Genomic DNA, 12,808 nt, shown 5'->3' on the forward strand with positions numbered 1-12,808 from the left:
CAGTGGTGACCTGGTGTCAGTATTTTTAGACCATAGGTGGCAGGGGTTAGTCTCCACATTCATCCACATTGTAGTAGCTATCAAAGCCTCATTCCTTTAAAGATTCTTAAAACTTGGGGTTGGAGTGATAGTACAATGGCGCTTACCTTGCGTGTCGGCCAATGCAAGTTCAATCCCTGGCACCGCAGAGTCCCCTGAGCCCACCAGGAGTGATTCCTGAGTGCAGAGCTAGGAGTAACCTATGAGTTATGCTCCAAATGCTCCCTGTGCCCTACCTCCCCCATTTTTTTTTTTTTTTTTTTTTTGCTTTTTGGGTCACACCTGGCGATGCACAGGGGTTACTCCTGGCTCTGCACTCAGGAATCACTCCTGGCAGTACTCAGGGGACCATATGGGATGCTGGGAATCGAACCCGGGTTGCTGGGTTGGCCGCATGCAAGGCAAACGCCCTACCCGCTGTGCCATCGCTCCAGCCCCCCCAATTTTTTCCCCCCAATTTTTTTTTAAAGCTTTTGTATTAGACCACACCTGATGGTGCTCTGGCTGCTGCCATCATCGTACAAGGAGAGCTCCTGGAGGTGCCAGGATGGAAACGGGCTGCAGAGTATACACTCTGCTTTTTAATCTGTCTTCTGTTGGATTCATCCCCTTTAACGTGCTGATATTGTGTGCTGAATATTTATCGTATGTATAGACCACATTTTATGTATTCCTTTTGTGGGTAGAAACTTGAGTTGGTTCTTTTACTTAGCTGAATAATGCTGCTGGAATCACTGGAGGGCAGTGATCTTTGGAGTTCCTGCTCCAGATGCTTTGGGTGAGCAGACTTTATCATGGTAGTTATGATGGTTTTTGGAGCAATTAAGGGTAGAGGAAAATCGAACACTCTTTCCTTGTTCTATTTTTTTTTTTCTTTTTGGGTCACACCTGGAGATGCTCAGGGGTTACTCCTGGCTTTGCACTTAGGAATTACTCCTGATGGTGCTTGGGGGACCATATGGGATGCTGGGAATCGACCTTGGCCATGTGCAAGGCAAATGTGGGATCGCCTCTGTACTCACAGGTAAACTCAAGGGACCATATGAGATGCCAGGAATCAAACTCAGGTTGGCCATATATAAGGCCAAGCGCATTACCTACAGCTACAACTGTAATTCCAGCCCCTCCACGTTCTTTTGTAGCATTTTCAGCGGGTTTTCATGACAATACAAAATAAACTATTTTGGTTTGCTTTGGGGCAGGGGTTGGGGTTCAGGGAAACATCCTAAATATGGTGGTGGGAAGGTATAATGGTGGTGGGATTGGTGTTCGAATATTAAATGTAATAAAATATTGCGAACTACTTAAAAAAAAAAGATTGGAGTCTTGGCTGGAGCGTTGGTACAGCAGGTAGTGCGCTTGGCTTTGCATATGGTCAACCTGGATTTGATCCTTGGCATCTCATATGGTCCCTTGAGTTTGCCTGTGAGTGCAGAGGCAGGAGTCAGCTCTCATCACCACCAGGTGTGCCTCTAAAACAAAACGAAAAAAGATTGGCTTCTTTGGCCAGTAATAATATTTAAGATAGCTCTGCGTCTTTTCATATTCATTGTTTGGATGACCCACAGTTTACTTTCCATTCATTTCCCTTTTTTGGGGGTGGCACACCTGAAGGTGCTCAGGGCTTACTCCTGGCTTTGTGCTCAGGGTCACTCCTGGCATACTCAGGGGACCATACCAGGGATCGAACCTGGGTGGGATGCATCCAAAGCAAGCAACCATCCCTGCTGTACTATTGCTCTGGCTTCTATATTAATTTTTTTTTCTGACAGACACCTGGCTCCTTCCAAAATTGGGTAGTTATGAGTAAAGTGGCTCTACCATTTGTGTTCCCAGCAAATCAGTCTAGATTTCCTGTTGCTCCACATGCTCCCAGCGCTGTGCTCTCAGTGTTCTCAGTTTTGGACATTCTAATAGGTGTGTAGTAATGTCTTAATTGGGCTTTACTTATATTTTTTTGGTTTTTGGGCCACATTTGGTAATGCTCAGGGTTCACTCAATCTTGGCTCTGCACTCAGGGATCAGTTCTGTTGGTGCTCGGGGGACCATAAGGATGCCAGGGATTGATCCTGGGTCCACTTTATGCAAAGCAAGGGCCCTACTCACTGGGACCTACTCTGGCCCTTAATTGGGTTTTAATTTGCATATACCTATGACATATGATGTGAAGCATTTTTTCAGATAATTATTATTTTTGTTTTGTTTTGTTGTTGGGCCACACCTGGCAGTGCTCAGCATTACTCCTGGTTCTGTACTCTGGGATCACTCCTGGTGAGGCTCAGGGTATCATGGAGTGTCAGGGATTGGACCAGCTGTATGCAAAGCAAATGCTTTATCCACTACTATGGCGCCAACCCCTAATTTTGTTTTGTTTTTGTTTTTGGGCCACACGTGGTGATGCTCAGAGGTTGCTGCTGGCTCTGCATTCAGGTATCACTCCTGGTGGGCTTGGGGACCATATATGGTGCCAGAGATTGATCTTAGATCGATCTGTGTGCAAGGCAAACACCCCACTCACTGTCCCGTCTCTCCGGCCCCGCTCCCTTATTTATTATCTGAACACAATCTTTGTTGAGTTATGTGCCAGTGGTCTTTGGCAGTTTTTAATTGGTTTTACATCTAATCTGATCATTTGTTGTCTAATTTATTGGTTTTTAGAAAATTTATTTTTGGGGCCTTCTAGTGTTTATGAGGTCCTGGGATTCCCATGTAATTCTCAGCCAAGCAAACCAGTGGTTACCAATGCAGAGGTCACAGGATGCAGTGCTGCTCAGGCCCTGGGGTGCCAGGGGTTATCTGGGCCATCTCAACAATACTAGGGCTCTCCAGCGCTACACCAGGAGCCACTTGGGGGTCCACATGGTGCTATGGAGGGATCTTGGGTCAGGTGCCTACCGATGTGCTATAGTTCCTGGCCCATATTATTGAGTTTTAAGAGTTTTTTTTTTTTTTTTTTTTCTTTTTGGGTCACACCTGGCGATGCCCAGGGGTTACTTTTGCACTCAGGAATCACTTCTGGCAGTGCTCAGGGAACCATATGGGATGCTGGGAATTGAACCCGGATAGGCCATACCCACTGTGCTATTGCTCCAGCCCTCTCCAGCTTAGTTTTAAGGAGTTCTCTGTATTTTAGAGAGCAGTCATTTACCATTTGCATCATTTGTAAATATTTTCTTCCCAACTATGGCTTTGCCTTCCCAATCTCGTACACAATCTGTCCCAGAGCAGTTGTTTTTATTTTAAAAACATTATTTTAAAATCCACATTATCAGTTATTTTTTATGAATCGTGCCTTTAGTTGAATCTCAAATTCCCTCTAAACCTGAGGTGTTCGTCTATGTTCTAGTCTAGGAGTCCTCTAGTTTAGTATTTTACTTTTGAGCCTATGATTCATTTTCATTTCATTTCCTTGAAGGATGTAAGGACTGTGCCTCTATTCACTTCTTTATTTTTATTCTTTTTGTTTTTGGGCTACATTCATTGGTTCTCAGGGATTACATCTAGCTCTGAGTTCAGGGATTGCTCTTGGGGGTACTTGGGGGGATGATAATGTGGTTCTGGGGATCGAACCTGGGTCAGCCACATGTGGGATAAACCCTACCTGCTATACTATCTCTTTAGTCCCTAGATGCACTTTTTTTTCTGCAAGTGGGTATCTTGTTGATCCAGGACTGTTTGTTATAAAGATGATCTTTGCTTCTTTGCTTTTCCTCTGCTCCATCATCAAAATATTTGGCTGGAGGGATAATACAGAGGGTAGGGTGTTTGCTTTTCATGTCTTGATCTGTGTTTGATTTCCAGCACCGAGGGTCCTCCGGCCTCACCAGGAGTGATCCTTGAGCAGAGAGCCAGCAGTAAGCCCTGAGCACCACTAAGTGTAGTTCAAAAACAAACACAATTTACTCCTAATAATTTGAGGAGTGTTTATGTAATATTTTGTTTTTTGGTGGGGCACATCCAGCAGTGCTCAGGGCTTACTCCCATCTCTGTTGTATAGAATCATTCCTGGCAGGCTTAGGGGACCATATGGGGTGCCAAGGATTGAACCTGGGTTGGCCACTTGCAAGGCAAACAACTTACTGTCTGTCCTGTCACTCTAGCTTCCAGGCCTTCAGGTACTCAGGAATTAAAAAATTCTTTTAGCTGTTCTGCATGGATGATCCATGTCTCCTGTGAACAATAGTCTGTTTTCGTTCTTCCTTTTCAGTGTTTATTTTTATTTCCTCTGATGTCTTTTTGGATTAACTAGGATGGCAGGATATTTTTATGCCTTCCTTTAACACCAGTACCTAAAATACCAGCATCCTAGGCGTGGTATAGATTTTTGTAAGAGTTAATGTTTGTCTCCTAATCTCAAAGTAGCTTTCACCTCTTTATTAGCAAGTGCCTTGTTTCTTCTTCTTTTTTTTTTTTTCTTTTTGGGTCAAACTCGTCGATGCACAGGGGTTACTACTGGCTCACTCCAGCCCACCTTGGTGTTTTTTTTGTTTTGTTTTAGTTTTTATCCTCTAGTGTTTTTTGGATGGTGTTGCCCCTTTTAATTCTGTTTATTCTGGTTTTATCAACTAAACCACTGGATTTTTAAAATTTCAGTGTCTGTGATTTTTTTTTTTTTTTTTTTTTTTTTTGCTTTTTGGGTCACACCTGGCGATGCACAGGGGTTACTCCTGGCTCATGCACTCAGGAATCACTCCTGGCAGTGCTCAGGGGACCACATGGGATGCTGGGAATTGAACCTGGGTCGACCGTGTGCAAGGCAAATGCCCTACCCGCTGTGCTATCGCTCCAGCCCCTGTCTGTGATTATTTTCCAGGTCTTCCAGCCATGCAAAAATAATTTGTTTCTGGGGCTGGAGCGACAGTACAGTGGGTAGGGCATTTGTTTGCCTTGCATGTGACTGAACAGGGTTTAATTCCCAGCATCTCATATGGTCCCCCGAGCACTGCCAGGAGTAACTCCTGAGTGCAAAGCCAGGAGTAACACTGGTGCATCGTCAAGTGTGACCCAAAAAGAAAAGAAAACAGAAAAAAAAGTCATTTGCTTACATTCCATGCCAGACTTTCCATGTTGCCCTTTTCTGAGCTTCTCCACACGGTGATGGGTCTGTGGGTTGTGATGGGTTTGTCTGCTCCCTCACTCACTTTGGCAGTATATCTTCTAGGCTTCTTGGTCCTCTGAGCAGTTTTCAAGTTGCCTTGGTGTAGGGTTTTACCAAGGCTTGCTTATTCTCAACCCATGTTACATATTTCTTGCTCAAGTAGATTTAGGGCACCAAGACCTTCTGAAGCAGATCTTTTTCTTTCTTTATTTTTTTGCTTTTTGGGCAACACCTGGCTGTGTTCAGGATTTACTCCTGGCTCCGTGCTCAGAGATCATTCCTGGTGAGGCTTGGGGAACCGTATGAGGTGCTGGGGATTGAACCTGGGTTGGCCATGTGTATGGCAAATGCCATGTTCACTGTATTCTCTTTCTGGCCTTTGAAGCAGATTGCTTGAGGACTGTTCTCAAAACTGGCTCTGGTAGAGATTTGTTTCAAGCCCAGCCTAGGACCAGTGGTGAGTTTGAGATGATGGCAGCACTGACAGCAGACACTGTGCGCTTAATGTGCTGAGTGTGAGGGGGAAGCTGGTTCTTAAGAAGGCTGAGAATCAGCGCAGCCGTGGCCTGACAAGGCTAGAGGGTCCTTGCCCTGCTTCTCTCTTTCGGGTTCTGATTCTGTGTTGCTTGTAACCCAGAGTCCTGCCCTGGCAACCTGTGCCCTATACGGCTTACTGTTTCTTCTTCATTTCTGGACCAGAAAGGGTCATACTCTTGCTTTGCATTAAACAGATAACTTAGCTTTAACCAAATATATAGATATATTTAATTTTGACTTCTTTCTCCAGAAATCTTCTGTATTATATTGTTGTAGATATTTACTGGAGTGCTGATTTTGAATCTTTTTTGGATGAGCTCTTTTGGCTGCAATGTTCTTATTTCACTATGGTAATAACAAATTTGTTTCTGTTTTATAATTTGTTTTGTAGCCATAGTCAAACTGATCTTGGTCTGAAGCTCTTTTGGGGGGCACTTGTTTTCTGGCTTTGTGTGAGAGTTAACCTGATACTAAGGGTTGAGAAACTTTTTATTTTCTGTCTTCTGGAATAATTTAAATAGTAGCATTGTATTCAAGACAGTGAGCCACATCCATTCAAGTGTAATCGTCCAATTCGGATTGTTAGCATTTGAATGAATCGATGCTCATGGCCAAGTTCGTGTTGACAAGGACACCAATGCCACCAACGCCTCTGTTGTCACATGTTCTGAGGAACAATTCTTCTCCAGTGTCGAAAATGGCGTCATGTGATTGATGTCTCCTCGTTTCGGTCAGACCAGTGATGTCGTACTTGATCTTCTGTGCTTGCACCATCAGGTCCTTGATGGATGCTTCTGATGCCAGCGTATGTGCGTTGAAAGTACAGACAATCATTTTAGTCTTTCTTCATTTTGGCAGTCTAGTTCCTTCCTGAGATTTTTTTCAGTCTCTCCTTGCTCACCTTTCTTTTTTTTTTTTTTTTGCTTTTTGGGTCACATCTGGCAATGCACAGGGGTTACTCCTGGTCTTCACTCAGGAATTACTCCTGGCGGTGCTCAGGGGACCATATGGGATGCTGGGAATCGAACCTGGGTTGGCTGCTTGCAAGGCAAACACCCTACCCGCTGTGCTATTGCTCCAGCCCCCTTGCTCACCTTTCTTAACGCTGCCGTATTGGGGGCTCTTTCGGTGACAGGTAAATGAGGCCAATTGTTGTTACTGTTGTTGGCATATCGAATATGCCACGGGTAGCTTGCTAGGCTCTGCTGTGTGGGCGGGATACTCTCGGTAGCTTGCTGGGCTCTCTGAGAGGTACGGAGGCTTTTAGGGCGGCCTCCAATTACCCTTAGAGTTGTTACCATGGTTCATACCAAATTTAAACCTATCAAATATGGTGCGGGAATAATGGGTATTAAGTGTCTTATGGTATGTGCAGAGAGCGGCCTGGAGCGTGGCAGTGGCTGGGTAGTGGATGTAGTGGGGGTCGGCCAGTGAGATATTTATCTGGCTTGGGTAGGGTGGACCCCTCCCTCAGATGCCGGAAATTGGAGGAGGCAGACAGAGGATCTTTTTTTTTTTTTTTCTTTTTGGGTCACACCCAGCGATGCTCAGGGGTTACTCCTGGCTCTGCAGTCAGGAATTACTCCTGGCGGTGCTTGGGGGGCCATATGGGATGCCGGGGATCGAACCCGGGTCGGCCGCGTGCAAGGCAAACGCCCTACCCGCTGTGCTATCGCTCCGGCCCCCAGACAGAGGATCTTGTTTCCAGGTCTCGTTGAACCTAGAGTTCAAGGTCGAAAAGTTTTGCTTACCTGGTTGTTTGGGGCTTCACTCGTGCGTGAGGTTCGGCCCAAGTGTTCGGAGAGCGGCCTGGAGCGTGGTGGTGGCTGGGTAGTGGATATGGCTCACTGCCTGCAGTTTCTGTCTTTGTTGTCTATGCACCAACTTCCAACTACAATGAAGAAGAAATTGAGAGGTTCTACATGGAACTAGAGAAGTTCTATAAAGAAGACCACACCTTCTACAAGATCATTGTTGGTGATTTTAATGCCAAGATAGGTCCGAGAAGGTCTCCCGAAGAACTCCACATTGGGACACATAACCTAGAATGGAACGATCAGGGTGAGAAACTGTCTGAATTCATCATGTCGACCAAGACCATCCATGGTAACTCACAGTTCCAGAAGGCCAAATCTAAACGATGGACATGGGAGTCTCCCAGTGGACAGTTCCACAATGAAATTGACCACATCATATTCAATTGAAGGTTTTGCCTGACCGATGTCACTGTTGTTCCAAAATTTCAAACGGGATCAGACCACCGTCTCCTTCGTGCAAAATTGTTCTTCACAGAGTGGGGAGAAAAGTCTGCAAAATTTAAGTCTAAGAAGGCAACTCCCAGAATGACCACCAACTGGGAGCTCTTTGGCACTATTGCAGCAACGTGGGAAGATGCCGTCCTTGACAACATCGATGAGGAATACGATCGACTGGTTCAGCACCTCCATGACTGTGCGAAGAATGCCAAGAGTGAGAAAGCCACAGACGTCTGTCTTCGGAAACTCTCGAGCTCATTCATCAACATGGTTTGGCGCGAGCCTCAGGCAACCACAAGCTAGCGTCCGAGCTCACAAAGCTGTGCAGAGATGCGATAAAGGAAGACCTCAAAGAGAGAAGAACAGCAGTGTTGGCCAGTGTAGCAGAAGCCGGGAAAAGTATTCGCAACGCTCGCCTATCCTTCGCCAAATACAAGACCAAGATGCCTGCCCTCCGACGTCCCGATGGATCTATCACGTCTTTTAGAAAGGCAATGGAGAGGATTATTCATGAGTTCTACTCAGATCTCTTTGACAGCCATGTCCACCTGCCCACATACCAAATTCCGCAGGATGGATATGTTGTCCCCAATGTTCTCCCTTCTGAAATCCGACACGCCATTTCGTTGGTAAAGACGCGAACAGCACCTGGTCCGGACAAGGTCAGACCCGAACACCTAAAGAATCTGTCGCCAGTACTCACCAGTACACTGGCCCGACTCTTCACATGCTCTCTGTCTGAATGCAAGGTTCCATCTCAGTGGAAAACCAGTAGGATGGTTCTGTTGTACAAGAAGGGAGACATCCACGACATCGGCACTTATCGCCCAATCTGCCTGCTGTCTGTCGTCTACAAGTTGTTCACTTATGTCATCCTGAATAGTGTAGGCAGAACACTAGACGAAGGACAACCATGCGAGCAAGCCGGGTTCCAAAGGGGATTCAGCACGATAGACCATATCCACACAGTGATCAAACTCATTGAAGTTTCGCAAAAGTTCAAGATGCCGCTCTGTCTAACGTTCATTGACTGAAAGAAGACTTTCGATTCTGTTGAGACTGAGGCGGTCATCGAAGCCCTGGCCAAACAGGGCGTTCAAACTCAGTATATCAAAATCCTCCGCGAGCTATATTGTGGATTCACCACTAGGATCTCACCATTCTACAAGGAAGTGATCACTGATGTAAAAAGAGGGGTGTGGCAGGGTGATACCATTTCACCGAAATTCTTCAGTGCCACCCTTGAGAACATCATGCGACGACTGGAATGGGAAGGAATGGGAGTGAAGATAGATGGTCGGCAGTTACATCACCTCCGCTTCGCTGATGACATCTTTCTCATAACACCAAACATTAGCCAAGCGGCACAAATGCTGGCTGACTTCGACCACGAGTGTGGAAAGGTCGGATTGCAGCTGAATCTCAGTAAGACGATGTTCATGAAAAACGAACTGGTCCCTGAAAAGCTCCATTTGATCTCAGTGGAACAAACATCTCCGAATGCAGCAGCTATGTGTACCTGGGTCGAGAAATCAACATGAGGAACGGCTTGGTGCCAGAACTGTGCAGGAGGAAGAGAGCAGCGTGGAATGCCTTCAAGAGCGTCGAAGAAGTGGTTAAGAGAACGAAGAAACTTCAACTCCAGGCACATCTTTTCGATTCCACCGTTCTTCCTGCACTAACATATGCCTCAGAGACCTGGGCCCTACGCAAACAGGATGAGAACGCTATTAGGGTATCCCAAAGAGGAATCGAAAGAGCTATGCTAGGAGTATCACATCTCACTCAAGTGAGAGAAGGAATCTGGAGTTCTGACCTCCGTCCACGGTCAAGAATCAGGACGCTGTCTCGTTTGCCAAGGCATCAAAAATCAGATGGGCCAGTCATGTAATGCGATTCAGAGACGACCGCTGGACTAGAGCTGTTACTGACTGGATTCCATAGGATGTCAGAAGACCTGTGGCCGCCCACCAACTAGATGGTCAGATTTCTTCATCAAATCCCTGAATGAACGATTTGAGGCTCTTCCTGTTCCTGGAGCAAGCAGATATCATTGGGCTGCATTAGCTTTTGATAGGGACAAATGGAGATGTTACTGGCGCCCGCTCGAGCAAATCGAAGATCAATGGGATGACAAGTAATACAAGTATTCAAGATGAACTGTCTTCCTGTTGTTCATCGATTTGCTTGAGCGGGCCCCGGTAACGTCTCCATTGTGAGACTTGTTACTGTTTTTGATATTGAATACGCCACAGGTAGTTTGCCAGGCTCTGCCATGAGGGCGGGATACTCTGTAGCTTGCCGGGCTCTTGAGAGGGACAGAGAAATCGAACCCAGTTCGGCTGCATGCAAGGCAAACACCCTACCACTGCTCTATTGCTCCAGTCCAAATTTAAATATTGTGACTGAAAAGACTGAGTTAGACTTTATGGATCAACATGTGTAAATTAAGATAGGGGTCCAGAGTCAGGTATACCAGGCCAGCAACATAGAAGTTCAGAGCCTACCACCAGGCAGTGAGGGGTGATGTGGGTCACAGAGCAGCTGCCACCAAGGAGAGGAGTGCAGCCCTCAACAGGCCTGAACCAGGTATCCAGAGTTAGGCTGCTCATATTTTTGAGCTTTATGATGGCGGGGCGGGGCAGGGCGGGGTGGTGGTGGTGGTGGGCAGTCAGTGCTCTGGGTGTCAAGAAGCAGGAAGATTCTGGGACTCTGCCCTCCCCTTTTTAAAAATTAAGAGAACCCAAAAATCTAATTTTTTTTTTTGTTTTGTTTTGGTGCCACACCTGGCTCTGAATTCAGGAATTACTCCTGATGGTGCTTGGGGGACCAAATGTGGTGTTGGGGATCGAACCTGGGTTGGCTGCACGCCAGGCAAACACTCTACCCGTTATATAATTGCTCAGGTCCCAGAAATCTGATTTTGTTGGTGAATATTTCTTAAACTTTATTTTTCGACAACTTGATTTTCCTTTATTAGTGACTCTATTTGTTACTTTTATTTTCTCAGTATGTTCTAAATAGATTTGTGTTTATGCCATTAACTCATCATACTCTAGTGTTGATGTAAAGGTAAGAATTTTGCAATTGTCTAGGCTTATTTATACTTTCATGTTGCAGTTGTCATGCATATTATATCAAGTTATAACTCAAAATGTTTTGACTTTTGCGTTAGTTTATGACTTTTTTTTAAGATAGAAGGGGGCTGGAGCAATAGCACAGTGGGTAGGGCGTTTGCCTTGCATGCAGCTGACCCGGGTTTGATTCCCAGCATTCCATATGGTCCCCCAAACACCGCCAGGAGTAATTCCTGAGTGCAAAGCCAGGAGTAACCTCTCTGCATAGCCGGGTGTGACCCAAAAAGCGGGGCGTGGGGGGGAATGGTAGGAGGAACTAAGTGGAACAAATGAATTCACCTTTTTTTTTTTTTGCTTGGTGATGCATAGGGTTTACTCCTGGCTTTGCACTCAGGAGTTACTCCTGGCGGTGCTCAGGGGACCATATGGGATGCTGGGAATCGAACCCTGGTCAGCCTCGTGCAAGGCAAACGCCTTATCCGCTGTGTTATCACTTCAACCCCTAATTCACCATTTTTGATGTCTTCATTTCCTCCTAAAGAGAAAGTAAAGTTTGCTTGTTCTCTTCAACCTTCAGGTTCTCTTCAGCATTTTGTAGTGAAGATTTGCTGGGAACAGCATCCTAGTTTATGTTTCTCTGAAAATGCATTTACTTTGATTCTTGAGGGATTTCTTTCTTAGTGAAGTTCTTCCTGACTTTGGGATTTTCTGTTTTCAGCGTTTTGACTGATATGCTGCTGGGTTTTGTTTTTCCTATTTGATATTTGGTGGGGGTTTCTTGAATCTGTGAATTTATATCAGATTTGGGAATTTTTTTTGGTCTTAATTCCCAAGTATTCTTTTCTGTTTCATATGTTTCTTTTCTGGGTGGGTATATGAATTGTGTCTTTTGAGTATTCTTTTTTGGGGGAGGGGATGGGTCACACCTGGCCCGGCGACGATGCACAGGGGTTACTCCTGGCTCTGCACTCAGGAATTGCTCCTGGCAGTGCTCATTGGGAAACCATATGGGATGTTGGGGATCGAACCCGAGTTGGCTGTGTGCAAGGCAACACCCTACTCGTTGTGCTATCGCTCCAGCCTCTTGATTGTTCCTTTTTTGGGGGTGAGGGGGTGTTATACCTGGTGTGCTCAGAGCTAACTCCTTGCTCTGTGCTCAGGGATCACTCCTTATAAGGCTTGGGGGACCATATGTGGTGCTGGGGATCAGACCCCAGTTGGCTCATGCAAGGCAAGCAAGCACCCTCCAGCCCCAGATTGATAGTTCTGTAAATCCTGGGGCTCTACTCTCTTTATTCCCTTTTAAATTGAATTTTCTGAGCTCCTTATGATCTGAACTTTACATGTCTTATGCTATTTAGCTCAACAGTGGGTTTTTTTTTTCTTTTTTTTTTTTTGGTGGGGAAGGTTTGTGCTCTACTCAGAGGTGTTTAGAAATTACTCCTGGCTCTGTGTTTAGGGGTCACTCCTAATGGTGCCTAGGGATTGAACTTGGGTTGACTTTATGCAAGGCAAGCACATTAAACTATTTTTTCTTTGGCCCTCATAACTTTCTGTGGGAGGGGAGGTTGTGCTCTGGGCTTACTCCTGGCTTTGCTTAGGGCTTACTCTTGGCTCTGTGCTCAGGGGTTACTCCTGGTAGGCTTGGGTGATGATATGCAATACCAGAGGTCGAACCTGGGGCTGCCACTTGCAAGTCAAGTACCTTACCTTACCTTACGTGTCTCATAACAGTTTTGCAATTTTGATCTCTTTAATCTGGAACCTCTTCCAATAAACAACTCCCCACACACCTCTCAGTC

General features: G+C 45.7%; 1 protein-coding gene and 1 pseudogene across 4 annotated transcripts in view; both read left to right on the top strand.

The window, feature by feature from the left end:
• Window positions 1-12,808, top strand: part of NSD2 (nuclear receptor binding SET domain protein 2) — a 95,453-nt gene that overhangs the window by 23,254 nt on the left and 59,391 nt on the right. The window lies entirely within an intron of this gene.
• LOC129404905 (uncharacterized) lies at window positions 7,442-10,070 on the top strand (annotated as a pseudogene).

Source organism: Sorex araneus, chromosome 5 (genome assembly GCF_027595985.1).
Source record: "Sorex araneus isolate mSorAra2 chromosome 5, mSorAra2.pri, whole genome shotgun sequence".
NCBI lineage: Eukaryota > Metazoa > Chordata > Mammalia > Eulipotyphla > Soricidae > Sorex > Sorex araneus.